A 13,656-nucleotide genomic window follows, 5' to 3' on the forward strand; every position below is an offset into this window, starting at 1 on the left:
AATCCTACATGTGACACAGGAAGCCTATGTGTGTATGGCATGTGGCTGATCTAGGAGGGGGCAGGCAGAGTTGGAAGTGATCTCAGGAGGTCATCTAGTCCAACCCCCTGCTCAAAGTAGGACCATCGCCACGTACATCATCCAAGCCAAAGTTTTGTCCACCCAAATCTTTAAAAACTCCAAAGATGTTGATATCACAACCTCTCCAGGTAGCCTGTTCCAGTGCTTTACTGTCCTTCTCATGAGAATTTTTTCCCCAATAGCTAACCTAGATGTCCCTTACTGCAACTTGAGACCATTGTTATCTGCCACCACTGAGAACAGTCTAGATCCATCCTAGCAGGATGGAAGGTGAACAGAAAGGTAATACCCATGCTAGCTTTAATCTAGATAGCATGGACAGGAAGAGCAGTGAAGATATAGTAGCTCGCATCTCAGAGCAGGTAAGCAACCTAAGTAAAATGTCCCTGTGACAAGGGGCCATCACAGGCCAATCATCGTATCAACCTGCCCACCAGTCTAGGGCAGTCCACCCTGATTCACCTGCCACAATTTGAAGTATTAATTTCAGATGTAAAAATATGGGAGGCTTCCTATTTAATGCCCCAATGCCTAGGGCGTTATACATGGCTCTGATCTTCCCTTTACCATGTCCCATGCCTTACAGATGACATCCAAAATCACTACCACTATTAGTCCCTGGGCCCCATTGCTGGGCCACACACAGCCTCTGGCCCAAACTTGGCCTCAGGCATCTGAAGACTTATCTTGGTCTCATGCCCCCTTATTGGGGCCTCTACTCATGCATGTACTCCAGGCTCCCTGACTCATTAGGCTTCTAGCCCTTCAAACTCTACCCCTCACTGGGGTTACCACTCTGCCCCCACACTGGGGCCTTATGCCCCTTAGGCCTTAGGTGTCTGTCAACATGCCTGAACCTTGGCCTATAGTCCACTCAAGCACCTTCAGACATACCTGGACCTCACTCTCCTTCAGGCCTCTCATTACGCACTTGTTCAGGCATTGGGCTGGACGCTCCTGGCCCGTGTGCTGTTGCCCAAGCCTGTCGCTTTTCTCTCAGGATGTACGCCCTAGACTTTCCCCTCTACAGGGTCACCCACAAAGCAATTGTGACTGAGGCTTTGCAGCACCCCATACTCACTGTTCGCTAGGGAGGGACTGGTGTCGCATTTCCTGAGGACTGCCCCACCACTGGCAGCCCCACCACATCATCCTCCCCATCAGGGTGTAGTTTTTGGTCATTCCCCAGGACCATTGCAGACCTACCTACCCTGATCTTATTCCCTCACTGGTCTCCTGGTTGTTTGTTGTACCTGGGCTGTTCTCTCCCCTGGGGCCTCTGTTGCAACCTCCACCTCATTACTTCCTCTTACTGGGCCCATCTCTCTCCAACCCCTTTATCAGATTCTTCCCATTAGAAGTCTAGGCTTCAGCTTCCATCATCTCAGAGTGCTGATCAGCTGAGCCTATGCTCCCTTTGGGAGTAAAGTCACCTCCAACAAAGTGACCTTTAGCCTGTTTACAGTTCTGGCCCTGCCTCCAGGCCAGCAGGGGTGCCAGATGGCTCTCTGCAGCCCTGGCCTGCCCCTCACAGTGGGATTACTTGCCCTTTGGCCTTTTGGCCCTGGTCCCCTTGCTCTGACCAGAAGGGACTCCCTGGCATCAGCACAGCAGCAGCTGACCTTCTTAATCAGCAAGGGTTCCCAGTGAGCCCCACCATATACAGTCATCTCTTACTGGACTTGCCTAGAGCCCCAGAGATCTTACATAAGGCATCCCTTCACTGAATTGGGCCCCCAGCTTTGCCCCTGCCTGTTCTAATCAGGGGCTTGCCTAGGCCCTGTGTAGGCCCACAACTCCACGCCCCTTTTACAAGGCTGGCTTCACTCTTCCCTAGGCCCAAAGCCTTCTGCATAGGGTTTGGGACCCCAGTGAATCCCTAGGAATTTCCTCCATCCCCATAGCTCCTACCCTGACCCTCCAGATGTTCCTGGGAGCACCAGATGTCAGGCTGGTGATGTTACTCCAGCAGCATCCCAACAGCAACTGCCAGCCCTATTGCTCAGGGACTGCTCTTATCCTGCAGTTGTGTAGCCCTGCTCCAATCAAGTGGTCTTCTGATGGCCATGTGACCCTCCTGTTTGGCACTGTGGTCACCTGCAGACTGCCCTGCTGCCTGCTCAAGCCCTTAAAGTGGCAGGCACCAAAGGTACACTGCTACATACCTGCCTTAAAATGGGGGGTGTCTCTCTGCCACTCCCCATGCAGGCTCCTCTGTAGCCTGCACCAGTCCTCTAAGTGCTAAGCATCCCAATGGTGCTCTGTCATAGTCCCCAGGGGCATGTACTATGGTTGCTGAAGTCTAAGCCACTAAGGCTAGGAACAAATGTTGTATTTTTCCCCACATTATTTTGCCTGTGTTTGCCCCAGAAAATAATTATCCTGGGACTCATGTGCACACACATGGACACTCTAATCAGAGATGAATAAAACTGCTGCTTTTCTGCCATTGATTCAATGATGCAATCGCGAGACAACCATTTGGATGCACTTTGCAATGTCCTGGAATTAACTGTTAGTACTTCTTATCTTGTGACCCTTTTAAGATTTATCCCAGGACATCAAACATGGACAGCTGAGTGATTACACTAGGATAAAATGATTTATCCCAAGACAAAAGCGACATCTGGTTGTAGCCCAAGTGTCTATTGGTGCTTTTACCCAAGTTGGCTAGATTAAGATAGCATGAGTAGGACTAACTAGGGCTATAATCACACTTTCATTTTGTTGTGTAGACATATCCAAGAGGACTAGGCTCTTTTAACTCTACTGGTATATTTAAAGCAGTACAACTTTTGTTGGTAGATGAGGCCTAAATGCTAGATTTACCTAAAAGCTGTGTAAAAGTTAGACAGCTGCTCCCTGTTGGTTAAGCATCTGAGAAAGCCTAAGTGCATAAATGAATCTGTCCAGAATCATTTTTAATTCATGACTGCTAAACTGTCTGACTGTTTCAAATGGCAGTATAGGCCTAATTCATAGGTCTTGTTTGTTTTCTTTGGTTTTTTTGTTTTCTGGAAGGGGGGGCGGGTTGCAGAAAATGCCCATTTGTCTTGTTGCCATACAGCCACATAGTACAAATGCCCCATGGGAGGTTTGTCATGGCACACAAGCTGTCACTGAGACACAGAGATTTGCAGCATGGCCTGGTAGAATGAACAAGAACGTAAATAAGCCAGACCTCTGATCCTGATCAGCTGTGCAGCCTGGAGCAAGTCACATTGCTTTCTGTCTCATTTTTATCTCCAAACTGAGAGTAATAACACTGAGGTTTTGCTTATGCTGTAAATGGGAGGTGTGACTGAAGTACATGTAAATACACCCCAGCTAGAAAACTCAGGTACCCAGAGCTGCCAGGCCATGGAAGCCCTGGAGCTTTCCAGCTCCCAAGGAAACAGCTAGGGTCTCTGAAGCAGGCTTGCACACCCCAGTTTGAAACCCTTGCTGCCTGTCTTATTTAATGTCTGTATAGACGCTTTGACCAAACGGGGTCAGATTTGCAAAGGTGTTTAACATTCCTGTTGAAAGGTGCATAGTGGCAGCTGAATGTTTTAAAAAACCTGGCCCACCAAAAGCTCGGTATTATTATTTGCATCTTTTGAAAGATTCCATGATGGCGCTGGACCTAAACTCTGAGCACAGAGAATGGCCAGGGCTTCTGCTTTTAGACAGCTCCAGAACATGGGGGGTGAATGCTGCTATACCACTCATCCCCTCCTTTCCCCTGCTGCTGAATGCAGCAGAAAGGAAGAATGAGGGGAAGCGTGAATAGCAGCAGCATTCACCTGCTTGGGGCCCAGAGCCATGCAAAAGCAAGGGCTCCAGCCAGACTCTGCCACAATCAGCTAGTGAGCTCAGAGCTCACTTCTCACATGGAGCTCTGGCAGGAGCCCACAATGACCAGGCAGTGATCCCAGAGCTCACTGAGCATGTGCAGTACAGCCAAAATGGACAGCCCCCTTTCCTCGTTCCTGGATCCACTACTGTATATAAGCTTGGGGTTTGCTCTAAGTTGCTCACATCTGGTATCTGGAGATGAAAAAAAATTAGGGACGTACAAGCAGGATCTGGTTTAAACTGGCACGTCTACACGTGCAATTAATGTGACTGAATAAACTTCAGTGCAATATGAGCCGATGGATGCATCTATATGTACATCCCACTATGCATTTGGTACTGCACAGTCATTTAGTACTTGCTAAATCAAACACTAAAGCAAGCAAGTACGAAATGACTGCAGTACCCACCAGTACTGCAAAGACCTGACAGCGCACAGGTCATTTACAACCCTATTGCACAGTAGCAATGTGCTACTGTGCAGTAGCACTGGCATCATGGTTAGTGCCTGCCAGTGCTACATCACCATAGCTTGTCACTATGGTGACATAGTGTCTTGTGTAGACACGCCCAGTGTAAACTAGCCCCGGCATCACTGTCGGCACATGCATTTAAAAATAGTAATTTACTCTGCTGTCAGATAGTACCTATGTCTGACGGGATTATCAGACAGCACTGTAAATTATTCTACACCAGCCTGCACATGTAGATTGTGACACTTCACTGTACAGTAAATTAGTCTACTGTGCAGTAAAGCACACATGTAGATGTGGCCACTGTCTGTCACCACAGGAGCCACCATTATGTATTTTAGATACATTACGATCCCGAGATGTATTCTTCTGCTGTTTGATATGCACGTGAGAGTTTAATATAATAAACAACATAAGAATTAATTTTATATTTATGCATCACTTTCACTTCAAACATGGTTAATGCTTTTAATTGCATGAGCACCACAGAAAAAAGGCTCATCTCTAAATGGGAGAAATTTTGATCATGTACCTTCACCCTGTAGGTATATACACTTGACTGAACTCCCACCAGCAGCTGAGTTAAACTTAGCAGAGAGGCAGGGAGGCCATGAAGGAACTGGCTACAGTCCTCTAATCCTGTGCTGGCCTGGCATCAGTTGGAACAACCTAGAGACATGTACCTTATGGCAGCAGATTAATCCCAAGAAGGCACAGGTACATGAGGCATTTAATGTAAAGCTGACTAATTAGCTCCATAGTAAAACATCACTGTCTACACATGGGGTGCTATTAGGATGGAGTAAACTAATTAACTCCACTGTACAATAGTACTGCCACACACAAGTAATATCTTATGGTGGAGTTATTTACTCTGCTGCCATGCCCATGTATATGTTGATGGGGCTGGTTGGGGCACAAGGGTGCTTCAGTGCAGAGGCTGCCTGCCAGCTAGCCCTGCACTGAAGCACACTCATGCCCCAGTCAGCCCCTGTGCAGTATGTTGAGCCAAATCGAAGCAGCCCTGGGCTTGCTGGCTGACCCCAGGGACTCCCTGCCAGCCAGGGCTGCGCTACCCCAGCTCAACATGCTGAAGTCCCAGGTGCTCATGCAAATATGGTGCCTAGGAGCAATAAACTCCAGCTTGAACTGTACTGGGGTTTCTTCAGCCACAGTAATTGCACATGTAGATGCACCCAGAGAGGATTATCTTGCTAGCAGAGGATTGTTACAGGAGATCTCTGCCCCAAGTTTGGCCTCCTCACTTCATTTTGGAGCAGAGGAAATGGCTAGCACAGGAGCAGCTTCTGATGCCTTCTTTCATCAGAATTCTCTTCAGGCTGCCAGCAGTCAAGGACACTATATGAGTGACACAAAAGGGCCAATTGTAAATGAAAATCTAGTCTCCTGGCTTTCTAAATCTCCCAGAGCAGACAGCACTCAGTTTCTCTGTTCTCAGATACTTTTAAGTGATAAGGCTCTCTACAGGCATCTCAGTACTAAGAACTAGTTCTGATCTCATTTACACTTTGTTGGAAATCAAATTTGACCCTACAGACTTCAATAAAGAACGATCTTGGATTTACACTGGTGCAAGCAAGTACAGAATCCCACCCCTCACCTCTATAGCAACTTCCACCAGTTTCAGACCTACACTGAGTTTGAAACCACAAAGTGAGATTCTCATGTGAAACCTAATACATTTCTTGATATTGATGCTTTCTTCTCCATTTGGTCATCTTAGCAGCTGCAAGCTTTAGTTGGGGTCACAAAGTAAGGACAGCTAGCAATAATTTACAAAGCTTGCTTGTTTAAATAACAAAAGAATTCAGTCCCTTCATCCAATAATAAGGAGAAAAAAATATTCACCAAACAAATCATAATAGAGCATAAAGATGTTTTAAAACCTGCTTGGAAAGAGTGCTAATAGACACACATTAAAAAATGTATTGACATCACTCAGAGCATTGGGCAGCAGCCCAAAGATTACTGAAGGGACAGCAGCTTGTTCCAATCAGGCTATAACAGCAGTGCACAAGGGAGCCTTCATGCTGTGGTATGTATATATAAGCTGGCTCAAAGTATAACCCACAGTGCAGGAGCAGGTTAAATACAAGACCAGCTTTGGTGGAATGATGGCCTAAATGCATGCAGTGCAGAGTAGTGCATTGAATTAAACAGCCACTTAACAAGTCTTTCTTTTCTGTTACCTCGGATGTCATTTGTCCAGCATTTAGATTGTAAGATCTTATTACAAGATCTTTCTTGCTCTATATTTCTACAGCACCTGGCACAATGGGGACTTGGTCCATGCCTGAGGCTCCTAGGTATTACAGTAGTACAAACAGGAGTTTATTCAGCCACAGTAGAATAAACTGTGTAGTTGTTACTGCGCAGTCATTAGTACTAGCTTAGCACTAAATGCTTAGTACTTACATGTACTAAATGGCTGTGCAGTAACTGTCATTACTCCACAGTCCCAGTGGCGCACAGGTCATTTCCAGCCCTACTGCGCAGTAGCATCATTATCACAGTTTGTGCCCGCCGACGCTGTGTCTCTGTAACAATGAGCTATGTCACCATGGCTTGTCGGTAAGGCAATGTAGCGTCTCATGTAGATGCGCCCACAATGTATAACAATTTCAGGTCTAACTGATTAGCTCTGAAGTCCTGATTCAGCAAAGCACATGCTGACCCTTACACATCTACTCAAGTCCTATTGATTCAATGAGAAATCCATGTGTTTTAAAGAATAACTGCCACTGATTGAACTTCTCTGACTTCTGATTTATCTTTGAAAATCAAATTTTAACAAGGAAAAAAACCTACCATTTTTAAATGGCATTTTACATGGGTTTTTTTTTCTAATCTCCTATAAAGATGTTGAATATATTATGGAAAAACAACAATTCAGGAAAGAGTAAAAATAAAAATGTGATTTTATTTTTGTTTTACATTTTACTAGCTATGTCAAGTTTGTGTTTCTGAGGGGTTGGCAGAGTCAGGAATTAAAGCAGGAAAAAGATCTCAGTATAAAAGTAGCTAAGAAAGGAAATTAAGGATTAATATTCCTCAGCTGAAGTATCCCTTCCCTCTTAGAGAAAGCTCGTCCATCCTCACTCAGCAGCAGCTGCTCTCCTCTGTTCACTTCAATAAAAAAGTAACTGATCAACTCAACTTGTGGCCAACTGTTCTGATGCCATTGGTTTACTGAGCAATATTGCCCAGTTTTACAACAGCTCAAGATGACAATGCATCTCGTGTCAACACCACCTGGATCTGAACTGAGACCACTTTTTGTTTCCTCCTTATCCTTGTCAGTTACGCAGGACTTTATCTTCTTGAACAATGTTATAATTATGATCATCTTCCCCATATAAACAGGTGATTAAAAAAGGAAATGTACGTATTAGACAAACCCCAGAAGAAACAGTTAAATTCGGCAGAAAGCCCTTTCACAAGACAGAAGCAGAAAATGCATTAACTATTTCCCAAGCTCCAAGTTTATTAGCTCTGCAATGTTTTCAGCCCTTTAGAAGACTTACAAGCGGACTAGCATTGCAGACTGCTTGGTAGGTACAAAGCAAATGAGAAGAGACACATCCTGGTTTCTGGAAAAAAAATACAAACTTCTGGGCAATGACATGACTGATGAAAACAGTTAGGGGCTGCACTTACATATTTGGTTCACCTAGCTGGAAACAGATTTCTTTACCTTCTAGAAATAGCCAAAGCCCTTGCCTTATTGCAAAATAATAATAAATAAGCTAGTAGAATAGATACAAGCACAGATCATAAGCTGAATCATTCAGCAAGCTAGCCAGGAAGGACTCATCACAGAATGAAATGTAGAAACGTGCTTTTCAGAACACTGGCAGTGAAAGACCTCATTGCTCTCAAACTTAATCTAAATGGCCTGACCCTCAGGCCATACAGGTCAAACTAGTTTCACTGGCATCAGTGACGCTATGATGATTTATACCAGCTGAGGACCAAACCAAGTGATTTGTTGTGGTTACTGTCATCACATCACTTCTGAAATCTGGGCCAAATTTACTATTGATGAAAGTCATTAAAATCAATGGTATTTTACCAGTTAAACTCATAATGAGTTTGTCCCACTGTCTTCTTACTGATTTCTGCAAGTGTGGAATGTTTGTGGGACACGGATAAACTTAAAAAATACCCCACCATAGAGTAAATTCTTCACTTCTTAGTCAAGCCACATCCCTACCAAAGTCCCATTATAATGAGATGAAGGGACAGTGTATGAAATCAGTAAAAACTGACAGATCAGAAGAAGACAAAAACTCAACAAACATCTAGAAAACTCCAACAGCATAATGAGCTACCTGTATTGTGTTTAACTATATGATTCACTGTCCTCTCAGAACATAATCTAAAACCCTTTGAAATTAAGGGAAGTCTTTCCACTGATTGCAGTGGTCTTTGAAAAAAAGCCTTATGAGATTCTTCTTAAAGGGTGCATCTACATGTACTATTAATGCACTTTAGGCTTATTGGGTGCATCTGCACGTATGTTTTCATGCACAGTAGCCTATTCTACTGCACATGAAAGCAGCACGAAAAAAGCGTGATAATATGCTAATGTGCAGTAGAATAAGCTATTGTGTATTAAGCACTAGGGGTGTGTGAAATGGACCATATTCACCCTCTGGGTGCCATCCCTGAGCTCCAGGACTCCATCCCCACTGCTTGTGGACCTGCCGTGCCAGGCAGGACTGCTGGCTCCATGTTGTCTAGTGCATTTGGGATGATGAGCAGTGAGCGAACTCTTTCTGGATGACCTGGGCCACATTCCAGGAGCTACTCAACCAGCTTAGCCCACACCTGGAGCAGCAGCCTACCACCACGTGGCTTCCCCTCTCCATGGAGACCTGGGTAGCCATCACCCTCAAACTCACCACATCTACTAGCCTGTGGTACATTGGGCACCTCTTCAGGATGGTCAGTGTGACTACGGGGGAGGCTGTTCTGGAGGTCTGTGGTGCATTCCAGGACATGCTGGGCCACACCATGCTCCGAGTCAGCAACCCCCTTTAGGTGGTAGCAGGATTCTGAGTCCCAGGCTTTCTTCAGTGCATCAGGGGCCTGAACAGGATACACATCCCCATCACTTACCCACCCCAGGGGGACCGCCCATACTACAGCCGATGGGACTTCCACTCAATTGTGCTTCAGGCTGTGGTGGCCCACCAGGGCATCTTCACAAACACCAGGTCTGGCTGGGCTGACAGCACCCACAGTGCCTGGGTCTTCTGGAACTCCATCCTGCCAGGCCTGGTGGAGAGCAGGAGCTTTGTGCCAGGTGTTTTGGACCTGCAGCTGGGCAATGGAAGTGTCCCACCCCTCATCATGGACCCCACCTACCCACTGCTGCCATGGCTCATGTGGCTCTACACCACCCAGCTCGACCCACGCCAGGCACATTTCAACAGGTGGGCTGGAGCTGCACACTGGTGGAGTACACCTTTGGTTGCCTGAAGGGATGCTGGTCCACCCTCACTGCCTGCATCAAGGTCGCCAAGGCCAATGTTCCCTGGGTCATCACCACAGCCTGCGTGCTGCATAACATCTGCGACTCCTAAGGGGAGCTTTTCCACAGGGCATGGATGGAGTAGTGGTGGGAGCAGTGACAGCAATGTATACCCCTCACCCCATGAGGCCCTGAGCAAGCTGCACATCCAACAACAGGGGCCACGACAGTGTGTATGGGAGGCACTGGTGGATCAACCTCCTCCTGCAACTCCCACTGTAGGGCAGCTGACCATAGACCCCTGGCCCACAGCGCACCCCCAACACCACTTTCACTGTGGACAGTTTCCAGCATCAGTTTTTATTTCCCTCCCCAACCAAAGACTCCCTTCCACCCTCCCTACCCAAAAACAGACTCCCTCCCCAACAACAGAGCACACCACCAACCCCACCGCCCACCAATAAAGCACCCTCTTCCCCATGCAAACTGTGTACATTATGCTGTGTGTCCTTCTAGGGGAGGATAGGGCAGTGGGGTGGAAATACCTACAGAGTGGATCCTGGGGACAAGTGCCCAGCACCCCAGCCTCTGACAACACCACTGTGGGTGCAGACATTGCAGTGATGTCAGTAGGCTGGGATCTCACCTGGTGTCAAAGGTGGCCACTGTTCTGGCTGTGCTGCTTCCTCCATTACAGGGCCAAGACCAGCAGGGCCCACGTGTGGTGCCGAACCCACTGTGGGCAGCTTCCACTCAGGGGCCACCTGGTACCTGGATGAGCAGTAGGGGGCAGCCCAAGGGGGGAGTCCAGCAACTGGTGGACCTGGCATGGGAGCAATGGCAGGGGGCCCTGGCTATGGCCACTGGTGATGCACCTCAGCCTGGGATGGTGTCCCGGGCTGAGGTGCCTCCACTGCCCTGGGACTGGAGAAACTCCCAGCCCCGTGGCTCTGGCCCAGGCTGGAGGCTGGCCTCCTGGTTGTGTGGCTGATCAGGAGCAAATTTTCTCCCAGTCAGCATCTACCCATGCGCTACTGTACAGTACTTACTGGCCACATCTACATGAAACACTGACTGCGCAGTTGTTACTGCACAGTCATTTAGTACTTGTAACTGGAGTTACTGTGCTGCAGCATTACCAAACAGCTTTTAGGTGATGAAGACCACTCAGTAGCTTGTTACTAGAGCTGTGCGAAATGGCTGTTTCAATTCAGTTTTGGATTCGGCCATTTCAGAGGACAGTGATTCGTTTCGACGTTTCCATGTTTTGAATCACTGTCCTGTTTTGTTTCAGCTGAATCTTCTCCGAATCTATTTTAAATGGGCTGCAAGCTTCACACAGCCCTACTGCTCAGCTGGGCAGAGCTTGGGGCTCCAGCAGAGACCAGGACAGGGCCATGGGTGGCTCATCTGGGGGAGGGGGAAAGGCCGCTGCCCTCTGTGCAGGTGAGGAGACCCCCACACAGATCTCTGATCCCTGTCATGCCAGGTCATGGGGCAGGGAAGCAGCACAGAGTGGCGAGCAAGCCTGCTGGTCTCTGCCGCACGACTTGGCCCCTCAGGGAGCAGAGATCTGTGCTGGGGGTCTCCTCACCACCGCTGCCTGCCAAGCACTGCCCTGGATCCCTGATCCCTGCAGTGCTACATCGTGTGGCAGCGACCAGCACTGCCCTCCCATGCGACCTGGCTCCACAGGGAGCAGAAATCTGCACTGGGGTCTTCTTGCCACCACTGCCTGCCCCATGCAGCTCTGCATCACCAGGGCAGCACAGGACAGGCAGTGGTGGTGAGGAGACCTCCAGTGCAGATCTCTGCTCCCTGCGGAGCCGAGTGGCATGACAGGGCAGCAGTGTACAACTGTTTCCCTGCAAGTCTGGCTCTGAAACGCCTACATTTTCCAAAATATTTCTGAACCATTTCAGATGTCTTGTTCTGTTTCAGAGATGTTTCAGAGCTTTCCATTTGGCTTTGGATTCAGTGTTTTGGGTACTGAATTGGCCCAAAACACCTTTGAAATGAAACGGCTGCCGAAATTTCGCACCGCCCTACTCATTACTATTGCATAGAAGTGTTGCGTTACACTTTGTCCTATGTGACGCAGCTCATGTAGATGCAGCCCCTGCATAGTTAGTTTACTAATTGTACTTACAGGTAGTAAACTAACTGTGCAGTAGACTAATTTACTGCACATTAAATGCCTGCATGTGTAGACATTGATGCTTTACTGCGTAGTAAATAAGTCTACTGTGCAGTAAAGCTTCTCATGTAGACACGCCCAAAGTATGGCAATAGGGGACAAATCCTAGAATGAAAATCTACATTTTTGAATGTTTAGCCAAATAATTATTCAGAGTAATAATTATTTGATCATGGGACCATATAAAAGTACGGTCTCAAGGCACCTCATGAGCTCATCTACTCCAGCCCCCTGCCCAAGACAGGATCACTCCTAACTAAACCTTCCGAGCCATTCTGCCTAACCTGCTCTTGAAAATTTCCAAGGATGGAGATTCTACAACTTCTCTAGGTAATCACTTATGTATCCACTTTATGTATTTTCATCTCATCTATATATCCTTATGTAACCCTGGCACATGGTGCTACCCACATGCCACATACGAGTTTTGGAATCCTGGGGTGCCCAGTAGCATAAGCCTCACTTAGCTCTCTTAGGAGCCAAAAGAGGGCTTTCCATCTTGTACACTTACAGACCTTTTGCAACCACCAATATAATTATTTATAAATATTTAATTATATACAATCTAATTATATACAGAATGGGGATCAACAAGAGTCACTTCCACATAGTGATCCCTGGTAGCGTTTCTGGTGGCCAAGAGCTCCCAAATCGACAAAAACACCAAAGTGTATACAGAATAAGATATAACTGAAGTGAATACAAATTTCAAATTTGCTACCAAAATAATTCTATATACAGTACACAAAAGGAGCACTGGTGGCATGAGGATAGTCACTTGGGTATCTATGAGGTTCACAAACTGATAACCTCTCAGGTGTGATATAGGTTAAAGGAGAAGGGTAAACAATAATTAGACATTAAAGCACTAATAAATAAGTTGGTTAATATTTACAACATGAGCTATTGGATACTTATTTACAAACACTACTAATGGCCTTTATACACAATGAATTTACACACATACACTTGTACACTGAGTCAAGGATTGGATGGGGAAAAAAACAAAAAACAATCCCCAGCTCCTTCCCCCCGCACCATGGTGGGTCCTTCCTGGCTGGGATCCTCCCACTCCTACATCAGCCCAGGCGTCACTGCACTGCTGGCAGCTGCCCACATCTGGGTCCCTGCAACACACAATGTACACTGACCTGGCCCATGGCCCCTGCACAGTGGGCTGTGCAGCTCGGGCTTCAGGCTAAAGCAGACACGCTTCTCCCACAGGTGAACACATAGGTGCACTGGGTTTGGCTCCCACAGCTCACAACTCCCTTTAGGTCCCACATACCAACAAACTGGGGCTAGTTCCCTGAGTCTCACCTCCTCTTGTCTGAGCACTGGGATGTGCTGGGCTGGGCTTCCACAGACGAGCACCCCTCACTTGAATTACACACACACACTAACTGGGGGGCTTGCTTCCCCTCATGTGCTTCTCAGGCAGCTGCCTGAGGGGATCAGCCCACTCTCTCCGAAGTCCTGGCTTGAGTCCTAGGACTGTGAGTCCTCCTCTAACCCATTGGCCACTCGCCACAGCTCTGGAGGGCTCGGGGGGGAAGAGGGGACCATCACTG

This window comes from Gavialis gangeticus, unplaced genomic scaffold (genome assembly GCF_001723915.1).
Source record: "Gavialis gangeticus isolate Ggan-Ray unplaced genomic scaffold, GavGan_comp1, whole genome shotgun sequence".
Taxonomy (NCBI): domain Eukaryota; kingdom Metazoa; phylum Chordata; order Crocodylia; family Gavialidae; genus Gavialis; species Gavialis gangeticus.